This window comes from Plecotus auritus (assembly GCF_963455305.1).
Source record: "Plecotus auritus genome assembly, chromosome: 2".
Lineage (NCBI taxonomy): Eukaryota > Metazoa > Chordata > Mammalia > Chiroptera > Vespertilionidae > Plecotus > Plecotus auritus.
Window position 1 is genome coordinate 206,126,132 of NC_137771.1, and position 15,354 is coordinate 206,141,485.

The 15,354-nt window shown below is 37.0% G+C and overlaps 1 protein-coding gene across 4 annotated transcripts in view; it reads right to left on the reverse strand.

Moving 5' to 3' along the window:
* RSRC1 (arginine and serine rich coiled-coil 1) overlaps positions 1–15,354 on the reverse strand; it is a 364,908-nt gene that overhangs the window by 322,275 nt on the left and 27,279 nt on the right. The gene's annotated exons all lie outside the window — the stretch shown is intronic.

A 15,354-nucleotide genomic window follows, 5' to 3' on the forward strand; every position in this document is an offset into this window, starting at 1 on the left:
TAACCGGTTTGGCTCAGTGGATAGAGCATTGGCCTACGGACTCAAGGGTCCCAGGTTCAATTCCGGTCAAGGGCATGCACCTTGGTTGCGGGCACATACCAAGTGGGGAGTGTGCAGGAGGCAGTTGATCGATGTTTCTAACTCTCTATCCCTCTCCCTTCCTCTCTGTAAAAAAATCAATAAAAAATATTAAAAAAATAATAAATTACACTGAAAGAGAAACTTACTGTCTTAAAAAAAAATGCTGTCCTTTGTTCTTTAAATAGAGTCAGGGCCTAGAGAAAATGAGCATTTTTTTATGTCTGTTAAACTAGTAAAATAGGATAAAATAGAAACAAACTCACAAGTATATTGTAGTATGTAGTATACAGAACTAATAATAACAATATTTTTTAAAACCTTAACATTTTTATTGGCCTTATAGTGTACAAAAGTATTTTCAATATACTACCTTGTTGAAAAATGGGTTTTCAGAAATTATGTTCCTCTGTCTTTCCAATCAATAAATATTTCTTACTTGTTCTTCTTGTAATAACACATTCTTAATAAAAATTTCCCTACTTTCCTCTAATATCAATAATTATGCTCTTCCCTAACACAGGATACAATTAGTAGCTTTAAACTGTCTTATTCAATGTTCGTCTCCTCTGTCTATGCATGTGAGTGTTAGAGTGTGTGTGAGTGCGTGCACACACATGTATATGGTATGTTTGTCTTATCATAGTCTAAATGCTTCTTGAGCAGAAACCTATAGAGCATTGAAGGGAAAAGAAATCACAGAGATAGGGCAATTAAAACATTACACTTGCCGAAACCGGTTTGGCTCAGTGGATAGAGCGTCAGCCTGCGGACTGAAGGGTCCCAGGTTCGATTCCGGTCAAGGGCACGTACCTTGGTTGCGGGCACATCCCCAGTAGGGGGTGTGCAGGAGGCAGCTGATCGATGTTTCTCTCTCATCGATGTTTCTGGCTCTCTATCCCTCTCCCTTCCTCTCTGTAAAAAATCAATAAAATATATTAAAAAAAAAAATTACACTTTATGTAATGAGAAAAAATTTAGAATTCATTAATTCCTTCAAATTTATACCAACTAAGTCTGTCAATATCTATGTATATCGACATATTTGTAGCATAAAGAAAAACACGTAATGAAACTAAACTATTCATTTAAGAAATGGCTGATTTCAAATTCCATTCCTTGTGTTTAGAAAATATAGCAAAATAGTCTATGTGTAATAACTGCTATATAAATGAGATAAATACTTGCTATTTTGTAATCATATTTATAATTATTTCAAAAACACCTAACATCAATAATTGAAATCAGAAAGTATTATTATTGTAAGTTCCTATTGATAATGTTATATTCATACATATGTAGTAAAAGGATGCACAATTTTAAAAAATCACCTACATCAATGATTACTACACATCATACAAAAGTCTTCAATTTCACTCTTGAATTAAAATCAAAATATATTTCTATTAAGAAAAAGGATTCATGCTAGAGCCCAGAGAGTCAATAACACCAGGAAATAGTTGTCTGGGAATGCCTAGCTCATTACTAAATCTGTAAAAATCCTCAATGTCAGCTACATTCAATGGGTCATTTGGATAAGGTATATAACATAACATTATCTTAGCTTCATGTGAGGCAAAAGAAGAAAATAAAGCTGATTATGAAGTGTTCAATCTATAGAAGTGACTAGCAAAGTTAGAAAAAATAAGAGATGAGAACAACAAAAGAAAGTATAAGAAATAAGCCATAATCATCTCAATAGATAAAAAGTGGCATAAATGATTTTGACATAAATCAACACCCTTTTCCCCCAAAAAAACTACCAGCAAACAAGAAATACAGAAGGTTCTTCTTCAGTTTTATAAAGGGGAGTCACAAAAAACCTACAACTAACATCAAATCTGAAATTGAAAGACTTTCTTTGTAAGATAGAAAAAATGGCAAGGATGCCCAATCTCATCTCTTTTCTTCAACACTGAACTGAAAGTCCTAGACAATGCAAAAAGCCAAGAAAATGGAATAAATGACATAGTTTAAAAAAGAAAAGTAAAACTCTCAATTTTCAGGTAATATGATTGCTCTTGCAGAAATATTGTAAAAGGTATACTCAAAATACTAGAATTAATAAGAGCAACAGGTTACAGGATTTGAAATATAGAAAAACATAAAATATACATTGTGCAAAATATATATTTAAAATATATAGTCCATTTTATTTATATATATTGAGAGCAAATTATTGGAAAATAAAATTTTTAGAAATAATTACTTTTTCAATAATATTAAAATACATTTAACAAAAGATGTGGAAGATTGCTACACTGAAAACTACAAAACATTGTTGGGGCCCGGCTGGCTTGGCTCAGAGGTTGAGCTTCAACCTATGAACCAGGAGGTCACAGTTTGATTCCCGGTCAGGGCAGGCAGGAGGCAGCTGACCAATGATTCTCTCACATCACTGATGTTTCTACCTCTCTCTTTTCCACTTCCTTCCTCTCTGAAATGAATAAAAATATATTTTTTAAAATAAAAACATTGTTGGGAGAAATAAAGAAAATCCAAATAATGGAGAGGCAGACCTGTAACTTAAATTAAAGGACACTAAACAGAAACATGAAAGCATATGAAACTACTAGAGGCCTGGTGCATGGAATTCATGCACTTCGGGGGGAGGGATTCCTCAGCCTGGCCTCTGCCCTCTCGCAGTCCAGGAGCCCTTGGGGGAAGTCCGACTGATGGCTTAGGTCTGCTCATCATGGGGAGTGGACCTAAACTGTCAGTCAGACACCCTTAGTGCTGCCGCGGAGGCGGGGAGGCTCCCGCCACCACCGCTGCGTTTGCCAGCCGTGAGCCCGGCTTCTGGCTGAGCGGCACTCCCCCTGTGAAAGCTTACTGACCACCAAGTGGCAGATCCTGTGTTGAGCATCTGCCCCCTGGTGGTCAGTGTGTCATAGCGACCAACTGTTCTGCCGTTCGGTCGATTTGCATATTAGCCTTTTATTATATAGGATAAAGCTCACTGGTAAAGGTAAACACATAAGCAAATACAAAAACTCTAATATTGTAATAGTGATAGAGCACTTCTAATTCTGCTATAGAATTTAAAAGACAAAAGCTTAAGAAATTATATAAAACTATATCAATGCATACACATTATATAAAGATATAACTATTAACAAAATGTCAACAATTAAGATATGTGAAGTGTATTCAGAAATTCTTTATACTATCCTTGTAAGTTTTTGTTAAATATGAAAATATCACAAACTTAAAAGTCTCCTATATAGCAGTAATGGGCAGGTGGAATTTAAAAGAATACCATTTATATTAGCACCCCAAAAATTAAGTACTTAGGTATAAATGTAACAAAATATAATACAATACAATATCTATGTGAACAAAATTATTAAACTCTAATGAATGAAATCAAAGCAGAATTAAATAACAGAGAGATGTTCCATGTTCATGGATATGAAGACTCAATATTGGCCAGATGACAATTTTTCCCAAATTGATCTATAGAGTCAATATAACCCCAATAAAAATCCTAGCAAGTTATTTGGTAAATATCAACAAATTGATTCTAAAGTTTATATGGAAAGGAGGAGGAAAAAAATGATGGCGGAATAGACAGACGTGTCCCAAGCCTTGTCCCGGAGCAGATAGAAAGAACAGCTGAGGGTCACATGGGGAGCGTTTGTTGGTGAGTTGAGGGACAGCTATACTCCAGGAGATGGTGGGGGACTGCTGTACGGGGCTCCCCTGACCGGGCAGTCCCCACTGCTGCTGGGTTCCCTCCCAGAGCGACTGGCTTGGATGCGGAGACCGCGCCATCTTGAAGGAAAAGTGGATGTTATCGGGAGCCTGAAAAGCCCGGGGAATCTACAACTACGGCACCCACCGAACAGCTGCAAACCCGAGAATACCAGTTACCAAGTGGCGCAAGCACGTGGATTCAGAGGATCTCTACACTCCACCACGGAAAGGAGAGAGAGAAATACATAACCAGACACGCAGAGAAGAGAGAACATGAGGAGACAAAGAAACAGCCCACATATGAAAGAAAAGCAGGCATCACCAGAAAAGGAAGTAAACAAAATGGAGGCAAGCAACCTGTCAAAGAAAGAATTCAGAGAAATGGTCATAAGGTGGATGAAAAGAATGGAAGACAAATTCGACAATATGTGTAAGAATGGAGAGGAAATGAAGAAGAACCAAGAAGAAATGAAAAATGACATCGCTGCTGTAAAGAACTCAATAGAAAGCATCAAGAGTAGACTAGAAGAAGCAGAGGACTGCATCAGTGAGCTAGAAGACAAGCTAGGAAAAAATACCCAAGTAGAGCAGCTTCTAGAAAAAAAAATTAAAAAGCAGGAGGAGAGCCCAAGGGAACTTTGGGACAACACGAAACAAAACAACATCTGCATAATAGGGGTGCCAGAAGGAGGAGGAAACTGAGCAAGGAATAGAAAACCTGTTTGAAGAAATAATGACAGAAAACTTCCCTGATATAGGGAAGAAAAAACCCAAACAAATCCAAGAAGCTCACACAGAGTGCCAAGCGAAATGAACCCCAAAAGACCGACACCAAGGCACATTATAATTAAATTGGCACACACCAACGACAAAGTAAGAATCTTAAAAGCGGCCACAGAGAGACAGAAAGTTACCTACAAAGGATCCCTCATCAGACTAGCAACTGATTTCTCAACAGAAACACACCAGGCCAGAAGGGAATGGAATGAAATATACAAAGTCATGCAAAGGAAGGGTCTGAATCCAAGAATACTGTACCCAGCAAGGCTAACAATCAAAACTGAAGGTGAAATCAGGAGACAAAAAAAGGACTAAGGGAGTTTATTACCACCAAACCAGCAATGCAAGAAATGCTAAAGGGTCTGCTGTAAAAAAAAAAAAGAAATAGGAAGCGAAGAAGGAACACAGGGGTAAAGAATAAAAATGGTGACAAACAAGCACCTATCAATAATAACTTTAAATGTAAATGGATTAAATGCCCCAATCAAAAGACATAGGGTAACGGATTGGATAAGAAAACACGACCCACATATCTGCTGTCTACAAGAAACCCACCTCAGAAAAACAGACGCACACAGACTGAGGGTGAAGGGATGGAAAAAGGTTTTACAGGAGAATGGAAATGAAAAAGAAAAAAAGCTGGGGTAGCAATACTTATATCTGAAAAATTAGATCTCAAAGTGAAGGACATAACAAGAGATAAGGAAGGCCACTTCATAATACTAAAGGGCGCAATCCAACAAGAAAAAACAACTCTGGTAAACATATACACACCCAATACAGGAGCACCCAAATACATAAAAAAAACTCCTGGAGGATATCAAGGGAGAGATTGACAGCAATACAATCATAGTAGGAGACTTTAATACCCCACTATCACCATTGGACAAATCCTCTAAACAAAAAATCAGCAAAGAAACATCAATCCTAAATGACTCACTAGACCAGATGGAATTAATTGACATCTTCAGAACATTTCACCCCAAAGCCACAGAATATACATTCTTCTCAAGTGCACATGGGACATTTTCAAAGATATACCATATGTTGGGTCATAGGCAAAGTCTCTTCAAATTCATGAAGATAAAAATCTTATCAAGCATCTTCTCAGATCACAGTGGCATAAAACTGGAAATCAACTACAATAAAAACAATCCAAAAAAAGTCAAACACATGGAGACTAAACAGCATGCTATTAAACAATGTCTGGGTTACCAGAGACATCAAAGAAGAAATAAAAAACATCATGGCAACAAATGACAATGAAAACACAACAATCCAAAATCTATGGGACACAGCGAAAGCAGTCTCAAGAGGGAAGTTCATAGCTCTACAAGCCTACTGCAAAAAACAAGAAACAATGGTAATAAATTACCTAACCCTACAATTCAAAGAGTTGGAAAGAGAGCAACAAGAAAAGCCCAGTGTAAGCAGAAGGAAGGAAATAATAAAGATCAGAACGGAGGTAAACGACATTGAGACAAAAAAAAAAAGATCAACAAAACCAAGAGCTAGTTCTTTGAAAGGATAAACAAGATTGATGAAACTCTAGCCAGGCTCACCAAGAAGCAAAGAGAGAGGACGCAAATAAACAAAATCAGAAATGAAAGAGGAGAAATAACAACAGACCCCAGAGAAATACAAAGGATTGTTAAAAAACATTATGAACAACTCTATTACAACAAAGTGGACAACCTGGAGGAAATGGACATATTCCTAGAAAAATACAACCTTCCAAAACTCAATCAGGAAGATTCTAAACATCTCAATAGGCCAATAATTATGGAAGAAACTGAAGCAGTCATCAAAAAGCTTCCAGCAAACAAAAGCCTGGGGCCAAACAGCTTCACAGGGGAGTTTTACCAAACATTCAAGGAAGAACTAAAACCTATCCTCCTCAGACTATTCCAAAAAGCTCAAGAGGAAGGAACACTTCCAAGCTCATTCTATGAAGTCAGCATCACCCTAATACCAAAACCAGACAAAGACAACACAATGAAAGAGAATTACAGGCCAATATCCCTCGTGAACATAGATGCCGAAATCCTCAACAAAATTCTAGCAAATCAGATCCAGCAGTACATTAGAAAGATCATACACCATGACCAAGCAGGATTTATCCCAGGGATGTGAGGATGGTACAATATCCACAAATCAATAAACGTGATACATCACATAAACAAATTGAGAGATAAAAATCACATAATCATATCAATTGATGCAGAAAAAGCATTTGACAAAATCCAACACCCTTTCTTGATAAAAACTCTCAACAAGGTGGGAATAGAAGGATCACACCTCAACATAATAAAAGCCATATATGATAAACCAACAGCTAACATCATACTCAATGGACAAAAACTAAAACCATTTCCCCTAAGAACAGGAACAAGACAGGGATGCCCACTCTCACCACTCCTCTTTGACATAGTACTGGAAGCATTAGCCATTGCAATTACACAAGAAGAAGAAATAAAAAGCATCCAAATTGGAAAAGAAGAAGTAAAGCTGTCCTTATTTGCAGATGACATGATATTGTACATAAAAGACTCCATCAAAAAACTAATAGACTTAATAAATGAATTTGGCAACGTAGCAGGTTACAAAATTAACACCAAGAAATCTATGGCATTTCTATACACCAATAGTGAACTTACAGAAAGAGAGACTGAAAAAGCAATCCCATTTACCATCGCACCAAAAAAATTAAGATACCTAGGAATAAACTTAACTAAAGAGGTAAAAGACCTATACGCGGAAAACTATAGGACACTGAAAAAAGATATAGAGGAAGATGTAAACAGATGGAAGAACATACCATGTTCTTGGATTGGTAGAATCAACATCATTAAAATGTCCATACTACCCAAAGCAATCTATAGATTCAATGCACTCCCCATTAAAATAACAACGGCATATTTCACAAACCTAGAAAGAACTCTCCAAAAATTCATCTGGAATAAAAAAAGACCCCGAATAGCCACAGCAATCCTGAGAAAGAAGAATAAAGTAGGTGGGATCTCAATACCAGATTTCAAGCTGTACTACAAAGCCACTGTTCTCAAAACAGCCTGGTACTGGCACAGGAACAGACATATAGACCAATGGAATAGAATAGAAAATCCAGATATCGACCCAAACCACTATGCTCAATTAATATTCGACAAAGGAGGCATGAACATACAATGGAGTCAAGACAGTCTCTTCAATAAATGGTGTTGGGAAAATCGGACAGATACATGCAAAAAAATGAAACTAGACCACCAACTTATACCATATACAAAAATTAACTCAAAATGGATACAGGACTTAAACACAAGACAGGAAACCTTAAAAATACTAGAGGAATCCACAGGCAGAGAAATCTCAGACATATGCTGAAGCAATTTCTTCACCGATACCGCTCCTAGGGCAATGGAAGCTAAAGAGAAAATAAACAAATGGGACTACATCAAAATAAAAAGCTTTTGCACAGCAAAAGAAACCATCAACAAAACAACAAGAAAGCCCACTGTATGGGAGGACATATTTGCAAATGTTATCACTGATAAAGGTTTAATCTCCAACATCTACAGGGAACTTATACCACTTAATAAAAGGTAGATAAATTACCCAATAAAAAAATGGGCAACGGACCTTTATAGAATCTTTTTGAAAGAAGACAGAAGGAAGGCCAAGAGACATATGAAAACATGCTCAAAGTCACTAATTATCCGAGAGATGCAAATCAAAACAACAATGCAGTACCATCTCACACCTGTCAGAATGGCAATCATCAACAAATCAACAAACGACAAGTGCTCTCGAGGATGCAGAGAAAAAGGAACCCTCATGCACTGCTGGTGGGAATGCAGACTGGTGCAGCCACTGTGGAGAACAGTATGGAGTTTCCTCAAAAAACTAAAAATGGAACTCCCATTTGACCCAGTGTTTCCACTTCTAGGAATATATCCCAAGAAACTAGAAACACCAATCAGAAAGGATATATTCACCCTTATGTTCATAGCAGCACAATTCACCATAGCTAAGATTTGGAAACAGCCTAAATGCCCATCAGCAGATGAAAGGATTAGAAAACTATGGTACATCTACACAATGGAATACTACGCTGCTATAAAAAAGAAGGAATTCTTACCATTTGCAGCAGCATGGATGGACCTGGAGTGCATTATGTTAAGTGAAATAAGCCAGGCAATGAAAGAAAAATACCACATGATCTCACTCATTTATGGAAAATAAAGAACATTATAATCTGATGAATAAAAAGATAGCTACAGAGGCAGTAAAGCACCGAACAGACTGTCAAATTACAGCGGGAAGGCTGGGGAGTGTTGGGGAGGGAGGGAAATAGATCAACCAAAGGACGTGTATGCATGCATATAAGCACACCAATGGACACAAGACACTGGGGTGGATGGGATGAGGGCATGCAACAGGGGGTAGGGGAGACTGGGGGAAGGTCAATGGGGGGGAAAAAAGGAGATATATGTACTAATATATGTAATATTTTAAACAATAAAAATAAATAAATAAATAAAGTTTATATGGAAAGGCAAAAGATAAGAATAGTCAACACAATATTGAAGGAGAAGAATAAAGTTGGAAGACTGATAATACTCAACTTGGAGGCTTACTATAAAGCTACAGTAAGTAATAAAGACAGTATGGTAGTGGTAAAAGAACAAATACAATGGAACAGAATAGAGAGCCCAGAAATAGACCCATATAAATAGAGTCAGCTGATCTTTGTCAAGGGGGCAAAATTAATACAATGGAACTAAGGTAATTTTTTCAACAAATGGTGCTAGAAAAACTGGATATCCACATGCAAGAAAAAAATGAACCTGTACACTGACCTTAGACCCTTGACAAAAATTAACTCAACATGGATTATAGACCTAAGTATAAAACACAAAACTATAAAACTCCTATAAAATAAAATAAAAAATCTAGATGACCTTGTATAGGGCAGTTACGTTTTAGACATAACACCAAATGAATAATCCATGAAAGAAATAATAGATAAGCTACAGTACATTAAAATTTAAAACTTCTTAAAAAAATAGGTGGAGGTTAAAAGTACAAACATCTAGTTATAAAATAATTAAGTTGTGGGAATGTATTGTACAGCATGGTGACTATCCTATATAATAAAAGGCTAATATGAAAATTGACTGAATAGTGGAATGGCCGGTCGCTATGATGCACACTGACCACCAGGGGGCAGATGCTCAATGCAGGAGCTGCCCCCTGGTGGTCAGTGTGCTCCCACAGGGGGAGCGCTTCTCAACCAGAAGCCCTGAGCCAGGCTCACCGCTGGCGAGCAGAGCAGCAGTGGCGGGAGTCTCTCCCACCTCCATGGCAGCACTAAGGATGTCTGACTGCAGTCAGTCAGATATCCCCTGAGGGCTCTGGGACTGAGAGAGGGCACAGGCCAGGCTGGGGGACCCTCCCTCCCCGAGTGCGCGAATTTCGTGCACGAGGCCTCTAGTAGATAATAATCCACATTGCATTATTTGAAAGTTGCAAAGAGAGATTTTTACAGTCCTAATCACAAGAAAAAAAAAAGTTATAAAGAACAATGAAAATACACTGAATGACATTAAGGATTTTGAAGTTGTTTATAAAATGCCACATACTTTCCTTTAAAAATATCAGTCTGATTAAAAAAAACAAAAAAACAGTCTATTCTGTGAAAGACAATGTCCACAAATAAGAAAACAATCCACTAACTGAGGGGAAACTTTGCAAAAGACACATCAGATAAAGGACTTTTTTTTTTTTTTAATATATTTTATTGATATTTTACAGAGAGGAAGGGAGAGGGATAGAGAGCTAGAAACATCGATGAGAGAGAAACATCGATCAGCTGCCTCCTGCACACCTCCCACTGGGGATGTGCCCGCAACCAAGGTACATGCCCTTGACCGGAATCGAACCCGGGACCCTTCAGTCCGCAGGCCGACGCTCTCTCCACTGAGCCAAACTGGTTTTGGCAGATAAAGGACTTTTTAAAATAGACAAAGAACTTCTAAAATTCAACAATAAGAAAATAAGCAGCTCTATTAAAATATAGAGCAAAAAACTTATGAAACAGTTCACCAAAGATACACAAATGGAACATAAGTAAATGAAAAGATTTTCCACATCATAAGTCATCAGAGAAATGCAAATTAAAATAAAAAGATACCTAAAAACCTATTAAAATGGCCAAAATCTGGCAACATCAAATGCTGGTGAGAACCTGTCATCCATTGCTGGTGGGAAAGCATAATGGTATGGCCACTTTGGAAAACAGTCTGGCAGTTTTTCACCAAACTAAGTATACTCTCACCATATGACCCACCAATCATACTCTTAGGTATTTACCCAAAGGAGTTGAAAACTTATGTCCACATAAAAACATACACACAGATATTTATAGCAACTTTATTCAAAATTGCCAAAACCTGAAAGCAACCAAGATGTCCTTCAGCAGGTAAATGGATAAATAAGCTGTAATACATCCAGACAATGAAATATTATACAGGAATCCCCCACTTTCCAAAAGTTTAAGTTATGCCATTTCATTTTTGCCAAAGATCTACATTAATACACAATGACTTTTATCTAAAAGTCGAAATTTTAGCCTTGGCTGATGAGGCTCAATTGGTTGGAGCACTGTCCCATGCACTAAAGGAACTTGGGTTCGATTCCTGGTCAGGGCACATACTCAGGTTTCAGTCTGATTCCCAGTCAGGTCGCATGTGGGAAGCAATCAATCAATGTTTTTCTTTCTCTCTCTTCCTCCCTCCCTTCCTCCCTCCCTCTACCTTCCTCTCTCTCTAGAATCAATGATAAAATATATCCTTGGGTGAGGATAAAAAAAAAGAAAAGAAATTTCATCAGATTTATTTTGGTTAGCAAAAACAAGTACCAATATATATCTTCATAAAAGCAAAGTGGCATAACTTTCAGAAACCTGGGGATACACATCACCCTTTGCACTATTATGAAATGTTTCATAGGAATATTCTACTTTTGGAGTGAGGAAACCTGTATAGTACTAAAAAAAAAAAAAAAAAAATGAGCTATCAAACCATGAAAAGACATGGAAGAAACCAAAATACATATTACTAAGTAAAAGAAGCCAATCTGAAAAGGCTAAATACTGTATGATTCCAACCACATAACAGTCTGGAAAAGGCAAACGATGGAGGCAGTAAAAAGATCAGTGGTTGTCACAGGTTAGGGAGATGGGGTGAAACAGGTAGAGCACATAGTATTTTTAGGGCACTGAAACTACTCTCTATGAACCTATACTGATGGATACATGTCATTATACATTTGTCTAAACCAGAGATTTTCAACCTTTTCATCTCATGGCACACATAAGCTAATTTAAAAAGATTGAAATCTTACAAACTATCTTTTCTGACCACAATGGAATGAAACTAGAAATCAATAGCAGCAGAAAAACTGGGAAATCCATAAATATGTGGAAATTAAACAACTTATTGTTGAAAAATCAATGACTCAATGAAGGAATCACAAGGGAAATTAGAAAATATCTTGAGACAAATGAAAATGAAATCATAACATACCAAAACTTATGGGCTGCAACAAAAGCAGTTTTAAGAGTGTAGTTAAAAGCTGGAAATGCCTACATTAAAAAAGATGAGAGATCTCAAATCAATACCCTAGCTTTACATCTCAAGGAACTAGTAAAGGAAGAACAAACTGCACCGAAAATTAGCAGAAGGTAGGGATTAGTAACAATTAGAGCAGAACAATAGGGTATAGAAAAACAATATTTTTTAAAAATCAATAAAATTAAGAATTTGTTTCTTGAAATGATCAACAAAATTGGTAATCCCTTAACTAGATTAACTAAGAAAAAACAAGGCGATTCAAAAACTAAATTCAGATATTAGAAAGCATTAAAATTGAAACCAAAGCAATAAACAGGATTATGAGACAACCTATAGAAATGGATAAATTCCTAAATATAAACAACCTACCAAGACTAAATCATGAAGAAACAAAAATGTGAACAGAGTCATAACAAATAAGGAGACTGAATCAGAAATCAAAAACCTCCCAACAAATAAAAGCCCATAACTACATAGCTTCACTGGAGAATTTCTACCAAACATTTAAATAAATTCTTATTTAAGGCCAATCCCTCTCAAACTCTTCCAAAAAGTTGAAGAGGAGGGAGCACATCCAAACTCATTTTATGAGCCAGCATTATTACCCTGATACCAAAGCCAGACAAATACATTATAAGAAAACTACAGACCAATATCCATGATGAATACTGACACAAAAACCTCAACAAAATACTAGCAAACTAAGTTCAACAGCACATTACAACAATTATACACCATAACCAAATTGGATTCGTCCCTTGAATTCAAGAATTGTTAAATTCACAAAAGCAATCTTGAGAAAGAACAAAGCTGGAGGCCTCACATTCTTGATTTCAAGATATATATTACAAAGCTACAGTAATCAAAACTATATAATGCTGGCAGACACAGACACAAATGGAACACAATAGAGAGCCTGACATAGTTATAAAACGCAGATTGCTAAACATGTGTGCTGTTGACTAGACATTACTGCCATTACTTTTAAGTTCTTCCTTGCATTGCAAAGGAAAAAAAATTAACATTTCCAGATTTCCCTCTGGAGGTAGTTGTAGGTACATAGTTGGACAGAGAAGCAGCTTCCAGGTAGGTAGTTTCTTGAGAACCACCCATTCTGTTGCTACAAACCTAGAAAGTTATTAAGATTTCCAGTGACTTCTGAGAAAACAAACAGCTTTGATACTTCTGGCTGAATTAATCAGTGGACAGCTTCCCTAATTCCCTGAGCCCTTCCAAAGGTTGCATAGGCCTTTTAATTCCCTATATTAAAATCCCATTGCTTGGAATTCATTGCCTTCTGTTTCCCTAATCAAACTCTGGTTGACTGATTCAGGGTATGTGAAAATAGTCTATAACCTTAAAAAGACATATAAAAGCATGGATTACTATTTCTATTCCTACTGATAGGAAATTTCAACTGACCTTGTTTTCTGGTAATCAGCCTGTTTTTAGACAAATCAATACATCTAAAATAAAGCTTTCCTCCTACAAATCAATAAACAATAAAACTTTTCCTTACTAATAAAACAGCTCTCTACCTAAGTTCATTTCCCCAGTTAATGACCCAGTCAAAACATGTTTACTAAGCAAGGCACTGTGTTAGGTACCAAAAGATTCCCCCTGTAAGAGTTTATAATATATGAGTATAACAAAGACATAATCATATTATAACTTACATATCAGGAACCATATGTAATGGTGGGTAAGAGAAAGAATGGATTAAATTTAACTTGGGAGTGCAAAGATAAACATAAAAAAAGGATTTAAGGAAAAAGAGAATTAAAGGTTGCAAGAAACTGAAAGAAAGCATGCTCAAAAAAACAAAGCTAGCAACCCCGGAATATGTATAGAGAACAAAGGCATACAATACAGAGTAGCTTATTCATGGAGTGTGTACTAAGAAGAGGAGACTAAGTCCAAATACAGAGTGTGTACTAGAAAGAGGAAACTAAATCCAAACACTACAAGGTCAGAAAAGCTAAATATCTGGACTTTATTACCATTATCCAACTTCAGATTCATAGAGATTTATAAAATTTTATGCCTAGATAACAAAATCAGGCTGCTAATATACCCCTACAGCTGGAATCTAATAGTAGAAGAACTAAACAGAAAAAAGAAGCTGATGTTACTAAATTCCTGTTTTTATACTAACACTCTTCTGCTCAAAAACTTTCAATAACTTCTGAACACCTATGTTTATCAAGTCCCTCAATACCATGGTCCCCATCCTATTCAACCGTATTTTCAACCATTGCCCAACATGTACAACTCTTCCCAGATAGGCTATTCTCTGTATTACTGGCCCTTGAGCAAAGCAAGAAAACATACATGGAGTGACAACTTATATTAATCAGCTCGGGCTGCTACAACAAAATACCACAAATTGAGCAGCTTAAACAACATAAATTTATTTCTCATAGTTCTGCGGGCTCCGAGTCCAAGATCAAAATACTGGCTGATCTGCTTTCTGATAAGGGCTCTTCCAGGCTTGTAGATGGCTGACTTTTCGCTGTCTTCTCGTGGCTTTTCCTCTGAGTTCACACTTAAAGAGAGAGAATGATCTCCCTCTTCTTATAAGGCCACCAGCCCTGTTGGATTAGGGCCCTACCCTTATGACCTCATTTAACCCTAATTACCTCCATAAAGACCCTAACTCAGTTATATTGGGGATGGGGAATACAAGATACGAATTGGGTGGGAGAGGGTGGCTGGGGGGAGGGACATAAACATTTCATATCACATTGGGTTATTTCTGAGGCTAGACCTTAAGAGATCTTGCATCTTCTGCTCTTACCCTCTTGAAATACTTTCCCCATCATGTGAAAAAGCCCAGCCTAGCCTACTGGAGGATGAGAAACCACAGGAGAACTAAGTCACCCTAGACCAGTGGTCGGCAAACCGCAACTCGTGAGCCACATGCGGCTCTTTGGCCCCTTGAGTGTGGCTCTTCCACAAAATACCACATGCGGGCACGCACGTACAGTGTGATTGAAGGAGTACACTAATTAAGTTAATAACAATGTACCTACCTATATAGTTTAAGTTTAAAAAATTTGGCTCTCAAAAGAAATTTCAATCGTTGTACTGTTGATATTTGGCTCTGTTGACTAATGAGTTTGCCGACCACTGCCCTAGACAACAGCCAAAAGCCAATACCAAATGCCTG